The following is a 13961-nucleotide window of genomic DNA, read 5'->3' on the forward strand; positions in this document are numbered from 1 at the left end:
TTCTGAGTTTCTTAGAAGTTGCAGCAAAAAGGAAACACAGTCGGTGTATGCGTTTGCTAGGGCTGCCATAAAAAAACAAAAATTGAGTGGCTTAAAGAACAGAAATGTATTGTCTCACAGTTGCAGAGGCTGGAAGTTCAAGATCAAGGTGTTGGCAGGTTTGGGTTTCTCCTGAGGTCTCTCCTCTTGGCTGGCAGACAGCCACACTTTCACTGTGGCCTCACAGGGCCTCTCCTAGATGTGTGTGCATCCCTGCTCTTTCTCTTCTTAAAAGGATGGCAATCCTATTGGATTAGGGCCCCACGCTTTTGACCTCATTTAGCCATAGTAACTCTTTAAACTTCCTATTTCCAAATGTATTTGTATGGAGGATTAGAAATTCAAATTTGGGGGAACACAATTCAGTCCATAAGATGTGATAAATTCATTTGGGTAATTAAAAAAAAAATTCAGTCCATAAAAATCAATGACACTATTTTTTACTAACAAAATTCTTAAAAAACAGACTCTTTAAGTCAACACTATTATAGGATGCTTGGTTTGCTCAAATATTACTTTTTTTCTTTTTCATTTTTGGCTACCCCAAGGCATATGGAGTTCTAGGGCCAGGGATCAGATCTGAGCTGTAGTCTTGACCTGAGCTGCAGCAAAGCCAGATCCTTCACCTACTTGTGCCAGGCAGTAGATCAAACCTGCCACCCAGCACTCCCAAAACACAACTGATCTGTTGCACAGCAGAAACTCTTATTAAAATATTACTTTTAATGACTTTATTGAAGGTACATGTGAAGATAGGTCCAAAGAGAAGGTCTCCAGTTGAGCAGAGAAGCTGGGAACAGAGTGCACCCCAGGGTGGTGTCTCCAGAATTGCAAATGTCCCCTGCCCTTACTCTGCTTTTATTGCATCTTTAGGCTTTGATTCTGGAGAAAAGAAACAGGTAGTCAAGCAGGAATATTGTATAGAATCCTTACTAAAAAGAGTTCCCAATATGGTGCAAGGGGATTGGTCGCATCTGTGGAGCACTATGACACAGGTTTGATCCCCGCACAGCGCAGTGGGTTTAAGGATCCAGTGTTGCTGCAGCTGTGGTGTAGGTCACAACTGTGACTCAAGTCTGAACTACATATGCCATGGGGTGGCCAAAAAAAAAAAAGGAATCCTTACTAAAGTCCAAGTCATTGAAAGGCAATGCTGTAAACATCACTAGTAAAAAGAAAAAGTCAAAGGCCTGAAAAAAGTGTGTGGACCAGGACTGTCAACATTCAAGATAATAATGGGGCATCACAAAGCCTTTCAAGAAAATTAGCTATGGAAAACATGACCCCTTTATATGGTCAAGGAGATGTGTAAGTATTTATTTTTACTTTAATCTGAAAAAATAAGTCTATAAAGATTCTAGAGACCTGTGACTTCTCATGGTTTACTGGAGCATTTTATCCTCATCTGCTAGCTTGACTGGATAAGCTGGAAGCCTTCAAAATAAAAAGTGTCTTATTTATTTCAGAGGAGAGGGGAATACAGAAATATCGCTGTAGACTCTGCCCAATTTGAGGTCATCTTAACTAGGAGCACGAGAAGAAGTGTCTACTGTGCATGGTGGGCAATTTACCTGGGAACTTTTTGTTTATTTATTTATTGATTGATTTGCTTTTTAGGACTGCACCTACAGCATATGGAGGTTCCCAGGCTAGGGGTCAAATCGGAGTTGTAGCCGCCAGCCTATGCCACAGCCACAGCAACACAGGATCTGAGCCTCATCTGGGACCTACACCACAGCTCATGGCAATGCCAGATTCTTAACCCACTGAGCAAGGCCAGGCATTGAACCCGCAACCTCATGGTTGGGGACTTTTTGAAGATAACAGTTAATTGAAGATCCCAATCAAAATGATGACCTGAGGATTTACATTTATTTTACTAACTGTATAATGTGCTCCATAATACTAGTTTCATGGAATGCTCTGTGCAAAAAAAGATTTCCACATCAAAGAGATTGAAAAGATGCTGCATACTATACCACATCTGTTATATATATAATATAGTAGATATTATAGCATATCTATTTTAATACTACATCTGCTATAACTTCAGTTTCTTTTTTCTTTTAATGATTTTTATTTTTTTCCATTATAGCTGGTTTACAGTGTTCTGTCAATTTTCTACTGTGCGAGGTGCCCAGTCACACATACAATTTCACTATTTCTATTAGCACATTTATTCTTTTATAATATTCTTCACTTAAAAATGTAAAAGGCTTTTAACTTTGTTTAAAACATCAAATTGACTTGACCAAGGATACTTTTTTACTTTTTTTATGACACCTATTAGTGTCTTTTTTTTTTATGGCTGCATCTGCAGCATATGGAAGTTTCTAGTCCAGGGATTGAATCAGAGCCACAGCTGCAACCTACTCCACAGCTGTGGCAACCCTGGATCCTTTAACCCACTGGGCCACCTAAGCCACTGCAGTCAGGTTCTTAACCCATGGTGTCACAGCAGAAACTCCTACTTATTCATATCTTGATGAACTAAAAATGTTTTAGAATAGTGACAATTTTTTCAGCACAACCAACCATATATACATTTTTCAACTCATGACACCTTCACCTCAGTATAACAAAATCTTCACAAAATAATACCAAAAACGTGACTTTTTCCTACTTATTATTTTTTCACACATAAATAACAATCACACTAAATTGATTTCATGACAAACTATTTTAGCTCACAGTTTAAGAAACACCACTTTTGATGATGCTGCTCAATGTAGGGAAGATGAATGAAAAGATGTAATGACTAAACAGAATGTAATAAGTTCCACCCCAGTTCTTTCAGTTAGTTGATCCACCCTTGTGACCACACACTTACTGCCCACTAAAGCAGGCCCAGACCACTCTTTGATGTTTTCCTTATTGCTTCTCAGACTTTCCCACCAAAACATCCTTTATAATCTTTATAAGATCAAAGGAGAAAGAATGTGTACACAACCCTGCATGGCTGTAGCATAGCCCAAAGCAACCACTGGCAAAAGTAAATTGTCCTTGAAGCCTTAGGTTTTAAGACTTAAGTCTTAGTCTTAAAAATTCATGCAAAATTTGCATTTGACTCTATAATGTAAATGATGAAATGGAAACTATCACTAAACACAACTGACATTCCAGCAAAGTGCTCCAGGAAGGTTTTCTCTGCGGATTTTTCCTGTGGTGCCACTAAGAGGTTTTTTTTGTCATGCTGTTCTAGCATTTGATCTTCATCACTTATTCTTCCCCCAGTCCCACCCCAATTTGATCCAGGATTGTTTGTTTCTACATCTTTCTAATCCTCAAATTCTAACAATTTCATTTCTTGCCTCTGCAACCATAAATTTAGCAATCCTTCTGATTCCCCTCCTTGCATTTTTTTTTAATCTTTGTATTCCTTTACGGTTTTTGTTTTTGTTTTCTTTTGGGGGCCATACCTGCAGCATATGAAAGTTCCCAGACTAGGGGTCAAATTAGAGCTGCACCTGAGGTCTACACTATAGCCACAGCACCACTGGATCTGAGCCACATCTGTGATCTACACTGCGTCTTGTGGCAATGCAGGATACTTAATCCACTGAGCAAGGCCAGGGATCAAACCCATATCCTCATGGATACTAGTCAGATTCTTAATCTGCTGAGCCATGATGGGAACTCCTCCTTTAGGGTTTTTGGTGATACACCATCTTAACAATTTTTATGTCCAATGAGAAGCCTTACCCTAGTTTCTATCTAAAGAAATCCCACCTCAAATTCCAGCCCTTTGGTCCACACTGAACTTAATCTGGCTTGGCCCCATCTTGGTGGCAAAATTATTCAAAAATAGAAATGAGGGGAGTTCCTGCTGTGGCACAGAGGGTTAGGGATCCAGCATTGCCACAGCTGTGGGGTAGGTCACAGCTGTGGCTCAGATTCGATCCCTGACCCAGGAACTTCCACACACTGTGGGTGCAGCCAAAAAAGAAAAAAGAAATGGGGAATGGGAAGCAGATAAAGAAATGTTATCAAGATTCCAAAATTCCTCAGGACAAAATGGACTGGATTTTATTGATGCTTGCAGTACTTTGACATTGAATGACAAATAGGCAGCAATCAGGGCTGTCACACTCATGTATCAGCAGGAGGAACCTCCGTGAGCTCCCTGAAGAGATTCAAGGATCACTCCATGAGCTTTCTGATACTAGTGCCAGATTATACACACGTCAGCAATCCACTGTTTTGGGAGAAGGCTCTTATTCTACCAACTGAAGGCAAAAAGGCAGCTCCCTCCCTGAAAATTATGCTCTATTCCAGGCTATCCTTAAACAGTTTGGACATTTCTGCCAGTCAGGGTGTGGTAAATAATGGAATCTGTCAGTTCAGCAAGGGGTAAGTCTGCCAATTAGCTGCCTCCAGGAAAGGAAGTTTGGCACACTGTCCTGAACTCAATTCAGGGAGGCCACAAGAGGACGTCTCCTTTAAAAAGTCTCTGACCCACTGCCATTGTGGCCCATGCTTGGGTTCAGCTGGACCAACATCTCAGCTGCACCAGCCCTGCTCTCCTGACCTTACCATATACCTCATAGACATGAAATTGTCTAGGAAAAACAGATCACAACAGATTTTAGATCTATTTTTCGATCCTCATGACTATGAAACAGGTAAAAATAGCTCTTGGCCAATGTGGTTGAGAAGTCATTGCTCTTTTTCTTTCTTTCTTTTTTTTTTTTTGTCTTTTTTCTTTTAGGGGCCACATGCTCGGCATATGGAGCTTCCCAGGCTAGGGGTCCAGTTGGAGGTGTAGCTGCTGGCCTACGCCAGAGCCACAGCAACGCTGGATTTGAGCCACATCTGTGGCCTACACCACAACTCACAGCAACGCCAGATCCTTAACCCACTGAGCGAGTCCAGGGATCGAGCCCACAACCTCGTGGTTCCTAGTCAGATTCGTTAACCACTCAGCCATGATGGGAACTCCAGTCATTGCTCTTCCAGAGTCCGGGTCGTCCTCATTTCACGTATTCCCACCTGTATCTGCCACAGGGAATTTGTTTCATGCAAGTCCTACTTGGGATGTCACCTCCCTGTTTGAGATTCATTCTATCTCTAGAAAACTGTCCTTGCTTATACTTGCTCAGTGTTAGTTATAAATAACATTATTCATGGTAATTATGTAACAAGGCCAGGGCCTAGAATTCTGTCTCACAATCCCCCAGGTTCAGAAACAGATACATCCTCTGACCCAAGATCCCCAGAGGACAGCCCTCAAGCCATGTATTGGCTACAGTGTGCTTTGTTAGACCTGCACATTTGTTCAGAATTTGACTTGGTCACCAATGTTTGGAAATCAGAAGGTTTTTATCCAAATGTTCAATTTTTCATGGAAAATCAGAAGAACTGATAGAGCTTGGCCAGTATTCTGACATTTCTATTTGACATATCTGGAGCTAAGGGGGGACATCTCCTTCCAGTGCTGCCTTCTCTCCCCATTTTGACCCAATAATCACCACTTTCTCTTTGCTCTCTCACTCACAAACCAAGTGTGAACTGCCATTTATTAGTATATTTGCACTGCTGATTTCCTTAGAATTCAAAAGTATTTTTTTGCATTTATGAATATATCAAAAGCAGGAGTTCCCATTATGGCTCAGCAGTAACAAAACTGACTAGTACCCATGAGGACTCGGGTTCAATTCCTGGCCCCATTCAGTGGGGTAACGATCCGGCAACGCCATGAGCTGTATTGTAGGTCAAAGACGCAGCTCAAATCTGGCTTTGCTGCGGCTGTGGCATAGACGGGTGGCTATAGCTCTGATTTGACCCCTAGCCTGGGAACTTCCATATGCCAAGGGTACGTCCCCCCCACACACACAAAAAAAGGGGAGAAAAATGAGTTCCCCATTGTGGTGCAGTGGGTTAGGAATCTGACTGTAGGGGTTCAAGTCACTACAGTAGTGCAGGTTCGATCCCAGTCCTGGTGGCACAGTGGGTTAAAGGATTTGGTGTTGCTACAGCTATGGAGTTGGTCGTAGCTGTGGCTCAGACTCAGTCTTTGGCCCCGGAACTTCCACATGCCAAGGGCGCAGCCAAAAAAAAAGTGGGGCAATAAAAGATGGACTTCCTCTCAGGTTTTGTGAAAAATTAGATAGGACCATATGTTGGGGTGACAATAACAAATTATCCCTACAAGTTTAATGTGCAAAGTGTGTTTTAAATTGAAGGCATTCAACTTAAGACCTCATTATAAAACAAATTGGTATAAGAACTATGACCTATACAAGGAAAAAACAAGTGTGGTAAAATAAATAATAATCAAGAGCACTGAGGTGTCAGGGCTTGTTTGGGGCGTGGTAAATCTGCTGTGAGTGGGTTTATAAAGCTGGCTGTGTTCATTGATATAGCTCACCATAGCCCCCTACACCGGAACTTTCTACCTTTATCCCCATCCCACCCACTGGCTCTTGAGTTTGCAACTTTTGTCCTAAAGGAGTAAATCTACAGGAGTTCCCATCGTGGCCCAGCAGTAATGAACCTGACTGGTATCCATGAGGATGTGGGTTTGATCCCTGGCCTTGCTCAGCAGGTTAAGGATCCTGAGTTGCTGTGGCTGTGGCCTAGGCCCATAGCTGTAGCTCCAATTCGACCCCTAGCCTAAGAACTTCCATATGCCACGGGTGCAGCCCTAAAAACACTATAGGTATAGATTTAAATATAGATATAGATATGGACATAGACATAGGCATAGACATAGATATAGATATAGATATAAAGGATTAAATCTGCAAAAAGAAATGACACCCAACTGCTATCACTATCCACCTGGATCCAACATACCTGTCATCTGAAAATACTATAATAACATGATATTTTTCTTGTTAATAGTAATTACAAATCATGGTGGCTTGATATGTATATACATTCAGGTGCCAGATAAAAGCTCAATGGCTTAATGGTGAAACAAAAAATGAGATATTTATTCCAAACAAGTTGGTGCTGAATTTTGTCTCCCACCTTAGACCAACACAGAGTTACATGGAAATGAAAACTAAAAAGAACTAAAACACATTTCTAACATTTGGGCTGATACTTCAAACTTGATACAGAGTATTACAGATAGGAGATAGGCTTGATGGATACGGCAGGAACACATTTCTAACATTTGGGCTAATGGTAGTGAAATAAATCCCTCAACCACAGATTAGGCAAGAAGAAGGAGGAGGGAGTTCCTGTCGTGGCGCAGTGGTTAACGAATCCGACTAGGAACCATGAGGTTGCGGGTTCGGTCCCTGCCCTTGCTCAGTGGGTTAAGGATCCGGCGTTGCCGTGAGCTGTGGTGTAGGTTGCAGATGCGGCTTGGATCCCGCGTTGCTGTGGCTCTGGCGTAGGCCAGTGGCTACAGCTCCGATTCGACCCCTAGCCTGGGAATCTCCATATGCCGCGGGAGTGGCCCAAGAAATAGCAAAAAGACAAAAAAAAAAAAAAGAAGAAGAAGGAGAAGGAGGAGGAAGAAGTGGCAGTGCAGGTGGCTGGGCTAAATAGGGAGTTCCTTGGTGGCTCAGCAGTTTAAGGATCCGGAGCTGTCACTGCAGTGGCTCAGGTCACTACTGTAGCACAGGTTCTATCCCTGAATTGCTAATTTTCCACATTCACTGGGCACAGCCAAAAAAATAAAATAATAATAATGTCAGAAAATATTTTGAGCAGATCAGCATTTACTCAGACTTGTGATGGCAGCAGGTCCCACTCAAGACAGTCTTCCCAGAAGCACTGTGAGCACAGGCTGTTGAAGGACTGGCAGCCCCAGGGGTTGGGGGGCACCCATCAAACAGCCCTCCCCTGGAGGAGGAGAGGGCAGGGGTCCACAGCAAAGTTTAAGTAGGTAGAGTATAGACCCCTTCAGTCAAACATCACTCAGCTCAAGAGCAGAGTGAAGGTAAAGGACATTATTATGTAAAATACTTTTCTCTGTTATTTGTAATAAAAACACCAGAGACAGAGGCTTGAGGAGGTTCTTAAGTGGCTTGACCATTCAGGTGGTTAATCCAAACATCTGCATCCTGTCTGTCAGGGTGGCTGGGTCTTCCACCGCATGGCTGCTGGATTCCAAGGGCCATTATCTTAAGAGGAAGCATCTAAAGAGCACAGACAGCAAATATTCCAAGAGACGAGGAAGAAGATTCAAGACTTCTGATCTAGCGCTTGAAGTCACTCAGTGTTACTGAAACTGAATTTTATTGGCCAAGGAAATCACTAAGACCAACTCAGAATCAATGGATCCCATCTTTCTATGAAAGGAGTAACAAAGAATTTGCCATCATCTTTAATCCACCATGAATACCTTTCCAGCATTCTTCTGTAAATCTGCTATAATTAATTCTTCTACCTTTCATGTGTTACTCGTTCCTACCTAAATTTGGAAATTAACATCCTTTACCAAAGCTTTAGATTTTAATGGAAACTCTTTCTTGGTAGTCAAGCCTAGAGGTATAAAAAAGCTTCTCTATGTTTTGTTTGTTTCTAACATTCCATGCAATGTTTTGCGATACCAAAATCTTCAGAAGCAATATTTCTCATCCATAATTTGTGACAAAAATGTTATTTTTGAGTTAAAATTTAATATATAAAATTTCAGGAGTTCCTGTCATGGCGCAGGGAAAATGAACCTGACTAGGAACCATGAGGGTTCAATCCCTGGCCTCACTCAGTGGGTTAAGGACCCAGCCTTGCTGTGAGCTGTGGTGTAGATCGCAGACGCAGCTCAGATCTGGTGTTGCTGTGGCTGTGGCATAGAACAGCAGCTACAGCTCCGATTCGACCCCTATCCTGGGAACCTCCATATGCTGCGGGTGTGGCCCTAAAAAGACAAAATAGAGAGAAAGAGAATTTCAGTTAATCTTCCTTGAAGAAATAATTCTAAACAAAGTTTTTTAAGCTTGGAAATCAGGAAAGACAGGCAACAGACTTCTCTTTGTTACACGCTGTTCTAGTACACTTGGTATTATATAGTCTGTTCCTAATTAATCACAAATTACCTTTGCACAATAAAAATTCATAACATCACTTTTAATCAAATTCTTTTTCTTTTTTTCACCTGTAAGAAGATGTTTCTGATCTCTAAAAGATGTTCTTATTCTCCCCAGTATGATGAAATTGCTGTATATTCTTTCCTCATGGCTAATAAGACATTTAATATCCACACCCCAAATCAGACGCCTTTTTTTTTTGTCTTTTTGCCTTTTCTTGAACCACTCCCATGGCATATGGAGGTTCCCAGGCTAGGGGTCTAATTGGAGCTGTAACCACGGGCCAGAGCCAGAGCCAGACGCCATATTGAGAGGAATTAGAGCTTTACAGGGAAATGGAGGGTTTCTTTGAAATATGCCTTGGAGACATTGACCCAGACTGTGAAAGTTAAAAAGTATTTTTCATCATGAAAGATCTTGTTCTATTTTTTTTAATCCCCCCCCTTTTTTTGGCAGAATGGGGGTGTAGGGTGATTTTTTTTTTAAAGAATCAGTTAGTTCCTGTTTCTTCTTTAGTTTCTTCAATGTAAGTTTTTTTTCCCTATGATACTGTCATATTCCTCCTCCTTTCTCCTCTTTCCTCCCTCTTCCTCCCCCTCCCCTTCCTCTTCCTCATTCTGCTCTATATGCTTTTTATATTCCTTTTCCCTTTTTTAGTATTCTGTACGCTTGAATTGGATTTATATTGATGAGAAATCAAAGTAAAAGAGGGAAACCTAAATATGAAACTCTGTATATCTTTCACTGTAAGAATTTATAGAATCAGGAGTTCCCATCGTGGCTCAGTGGTTAACGAATACGACTAGGAACCATGAGGTTGTGAGTTCAATCCCTGACCTCACTCAGTGGGTTAAGGATCCAGCGTTGCCATGAGCTGTGGTGTAGGTTGCAGACACGGCTCGGATCCCGTGTTGCTATGGCTCTGGCATAGGCCAGAGGCTACATGTCCGATTCAACCCCTAGCCTGGGAACCTCCATATGCCGCAGGAGTGGCCCCAAAAAAGGCAAAAAGACAAAAAAAACCCAAAAAAACACAAAAAAAGAACTTATAGAATCAAATGCATGGTTCTTCAATGAAATTTCCTAAATTAGAAGTGTTTCAGGAGTTCTTGTTGTGGCTCAGCAGTGCTGAACCAGACCACTATCCATGAGGTTGTAAATTCAATCCCTGGTCCCATTCAGAGGGTTAAGGATCCAGCATTGCCATGAACTGCAGTGTAGATCGCAGATTCAGCTCAGATTTGCCCTTGCTGTGGCGTGACGTAGGCCAGCAGCTGCAGCTCCAATCTGACCCCTAGCCTGGGAAATTCCATATGCTATACCTGCAGTCTTAAATGAAAAAAAAAAAGGGGGAAGGGGTTTTCAGCTTAGTACACAGCCCTTTAAATTAAACTAAAAGTCTATTTTAAAGCAAAGAGGGGGAATTCCCGTCGTGGCGCAGTGGTTAACGAATCCGACTAGGAACCATGAGGTTGCGGGTTCGATCCCTGCCCTTGCTCAGTGGGTTAACGATCCGGCGTTGCCGTGAGCTGTGGTGTGGGTCGCAGACACGGCTCGGATCCTGCGTTGCTGTGGCTCTGGCGTAGGCTGGTGGCTACAGCTCCGATTCAACCCCTAGCCTGGGAATCTCCATATGCTGTGGGAGCGGCCCAAGAAATAGCAAAAAGACAAATAAATAAATAAATAAATAAATAAATAAATAAATAAAGCAAAGAGGGGGGATTTTAAATGTTAATAAAGTATTAAGCTAAAAGAGATTTCAAATATGTAGTAGGTAATTGGCAAATCCATGGTGACAGAAAGTAGATTAGTGGTTGTGAAGGATCAGGGGAGGGTTATAGGGAATGACAATTGGTACAGTTTTCTTTTGGAGGTGATGAAAATGTTCTGGTAATAAAGTTCAACTCTCATTTTCCTAATACTCCTATTGGCCTTAGGACCTCTTCTTATTCTGAAGAAATCCTAAATTTCCATCATCGACCTTCAATATTACAGTTATGTTCCACCATCCTTGTGGGGTTGTGAGAGATAAGCAAGAAAGAATTGTTCTAAGGGACAAAGAGACAAAAATCATCCTGAGCTGAAAGTGCTGCCTCATCACCCCCATGGATGGCTCATTCTAGTCACACAGATGATCATAGTTAACTCTATTCTAAATACTCAAGAACTTAAACTTAGTCCAATTGCCAAAATGTGGCTTCTGTCTGCTGGTGCTGAATAGAAACACAGAGAGAGAGTTTGAGGCAAAGGAGAAAAAAGTAGCTTTTATTGCTTTGCCAGGCAAAGGAGGCCACAGCAGGCTAAAGCTCTAAAGACTGTGTCCTCCTTTGGGAGAGAATAGGAGCTGGTTTTATAGTTTGGGAGTGGAAAATAGGGCTAAGGGAAAATAGGGCTAAGGATCAGGGTAGGTGCAAGCTTGCATTCTTCTCCAAAGTTGATGTTTAGCGGCCTCCAGGACTGGGTCTGGTGTTCCTTCTTCTTTCTGAATTGAGGAAAGCTTCATCAAGTAGTTAGCATCTTCCATTTGTTGGGTGTTTTAGTTCTGTAGAAGAGCTCAGAGATATTGTTATGTATGTTCCTTGAGAAGGAACCAGGACCCTGCCCCAAGGCTGCACTGTTGTTTCTTGAATGTTCCTCCCTTGTCTCTGCATCCCCTCCCTTCCCAATTAGCAACTGTCTGAACCTGCCCTTTGGAACTCAGGAAAGGAACTTATGGAGGCTAAATGAGGCCTATTTCCTACACACAAGATATGGGGGACAGAGAAAGGTTTTTGTGCCCATGAGCCCCACAGGGCCCTGCTCAATTTCATTTTCTCTCTCCCCCCCTCCTCCACACACCCCATGGGTACTTCTTTATTAGAAAAGAAATTAACCATTCAGACTAGAGACTGTGGAAAGGAATTAACTTGACCCTGTAATTCTAGAACAAACTGCACAACAAAGAATTCTTAAGTTTTCATAGAGTGGGGTAGGGGGGAGGACAGAGAGAAAATCATTTAGAACAGTTTTTCCCAAATTTGACTACTTTCACAGACATATTCTTGGGGGAGGGGGTTACACCTTTTCTATGATAACATTTAAATCTAAACCAATTAACACACACCTATTCAGGATGCCCTGGATGACCATCAAGACCACAAGACCACAGCACCTGCTCTTATAAGTCTGACCCCCGTAGCACCAAATGAAGATCAGCCTTGCTTCACTTCCTCAAATTGGGTGCTCAGACCCTTCACAACATTGTAGAACATTTCCTATGAGATCTGTAAGTTGTCAAGGACACTGGTTCACAGCAGTTGATTCTCAAAGTAGGATGAGGTAGGGTGGGGATGGAGGCCAGGGAGACACATGAAGTGTGAAAGGCACATTGAAACTACCTATTAATTTCATAACACAAGTTCTATAAAGTCAAACTCAACAAAATAATTTTCAGGCAGTAGCAGAAACCCAACTATATATTCACATGAATGGGCCTGGGATAAACTTAACTGAGAAACACTGGCAGAGACATGGAGGAGCCCCGGCACATGAAGAGCAGTTAGGAAGAACACATGCCTAGCATGTGCGTAAGGAACATATTTGGGGTCAATAGTGAATCCTAAGCCATAACTTTTCATGGTCTTTTGGACCAAAAGGACCAATCCGCAAGAAACCCAAAACATCCATCAAAATTCTCAGACCCGTTTGGGGCAAGTAGATTCACTTTTAATACTGAGTCAGAAGAAGAAAAAGCTGGTTTTGCACCCCAAAATCCCCCTCTCCAATATTTGGGTTAACATGTTTCCGAATTTATTTATTTATTTAGTTAGTTAGTTAGTTTTATTTATTTTTTGTCTTTTTTAGGCCCTCACCTGCAGCATATGGAGCTTCCCATGCTAGGGGTCAAATCGGAGCTATAGACCCTTGCCTATGCCACGGCTACAGCACTGCAGGATCCAAGCCGCTTCTGCAACCTACAGCACAGCTCACAGCAACGCCGATTCTTAACCCACTGAGCAAGACCAGGGATTGAACCTGTGTCCTCATAGATGCTAGTCAGATTCATTTCCACTGAGCCACAATGGGAACTCCCATGTTTCAGAATTTTAAGTAAACAATTGCTGCAGCTGGGTGAATGTAGCACCAGGTCCATCCACCAGAACGTGCTGTCATTATCTGTCATTATTATAGCTCTCGAGGAGGATATCTGCCTGGGGTCGGCTCTGTAATTATCTCACAGCTCCAGTCTGCTTCAGGTGAGTCAACAGCTCCCGTCTCTTGTGCATGCTCACTAAATGGGTGCATCCACCTATGCACTCTTTACCCAAGGTACCATTCTGGTTCCCATGAGCTGTTGCAAATAGTCTTGAATCTTGCTGGTGTCACTGGTGGCTGTGATGTCGACAAATTCCAAAAGCCCTTGTATGAAGGGCAAGTGGCAGAGGAGGTCCCGAGTCCTTCTGCAGTAGGGCAGGTGGCTTGATGTTCACTACCACTTTCCCAGGCTGGATTTTGCTGCTCACAAATGCTTGATCCATGCTTACAGGTCGCTGCCTCCCAGATAGGAAACCTCAATTGCAGGTATAGCTTTGGTGTAAAACCTCAATTTCATTGTCATGAATACCTTCTTTCCTGTGTCCTATATAAATAAAATGAGGACCTAATTTTGAAATGATTTCCCTTTGTGAGGAAAATTGAGTTCTATAAGCATCTTCTCCTTGAGCTTGTTTCAAGGCCTTGTGCTTTCTTTTGTATTTAGGAAGATGAGGTTGAGGGGATATTGCTTATTTTCCATGATTAAGTTCCATAATCTCTTTATAACTCACAGTTTTGAAGTCCCAATAGATCAATTGGTGTCCTAAGCTGGACATAGCTGTTTTCTTCTCTGAGAGTCTTCAATATGAAAATGAAAATATGTGAGAAGATTGCAGCCAAAGAAAGGAGGACGAGAAAGAATCA

General features: G+C 42.2%; 1 pseudogene; it reads right to left on the bottom strand.

Moving 5' to 3' along the window:
- Nucleotides 1–13231: 13231 nt before the first annotated feature.
- Nucleotides 13232–13548, bottom strand: LOC125121015 (glutaredoxin-1-like; annotated as a pseudogene).
- Between the last annotated feature and the right edge of the window lie 413 nt (nt 13549–13961).

The sequence above is a fragment of the Phacochoerus africanus genome, chromosome 2 (assembly GCF_016906955.1).
Source record: "Phacochoerus africanus isolate WHEZ1 chromosome 2, ROS_Pafr_v1, whole genome shotgun sequence".
NCBI classification, from domain to species: Eukaryota; Metazoa; Chordata; class Mammalia; order Artiodactyla; family Suidae; genus Phacochoerus; species Phacochoerus africanus.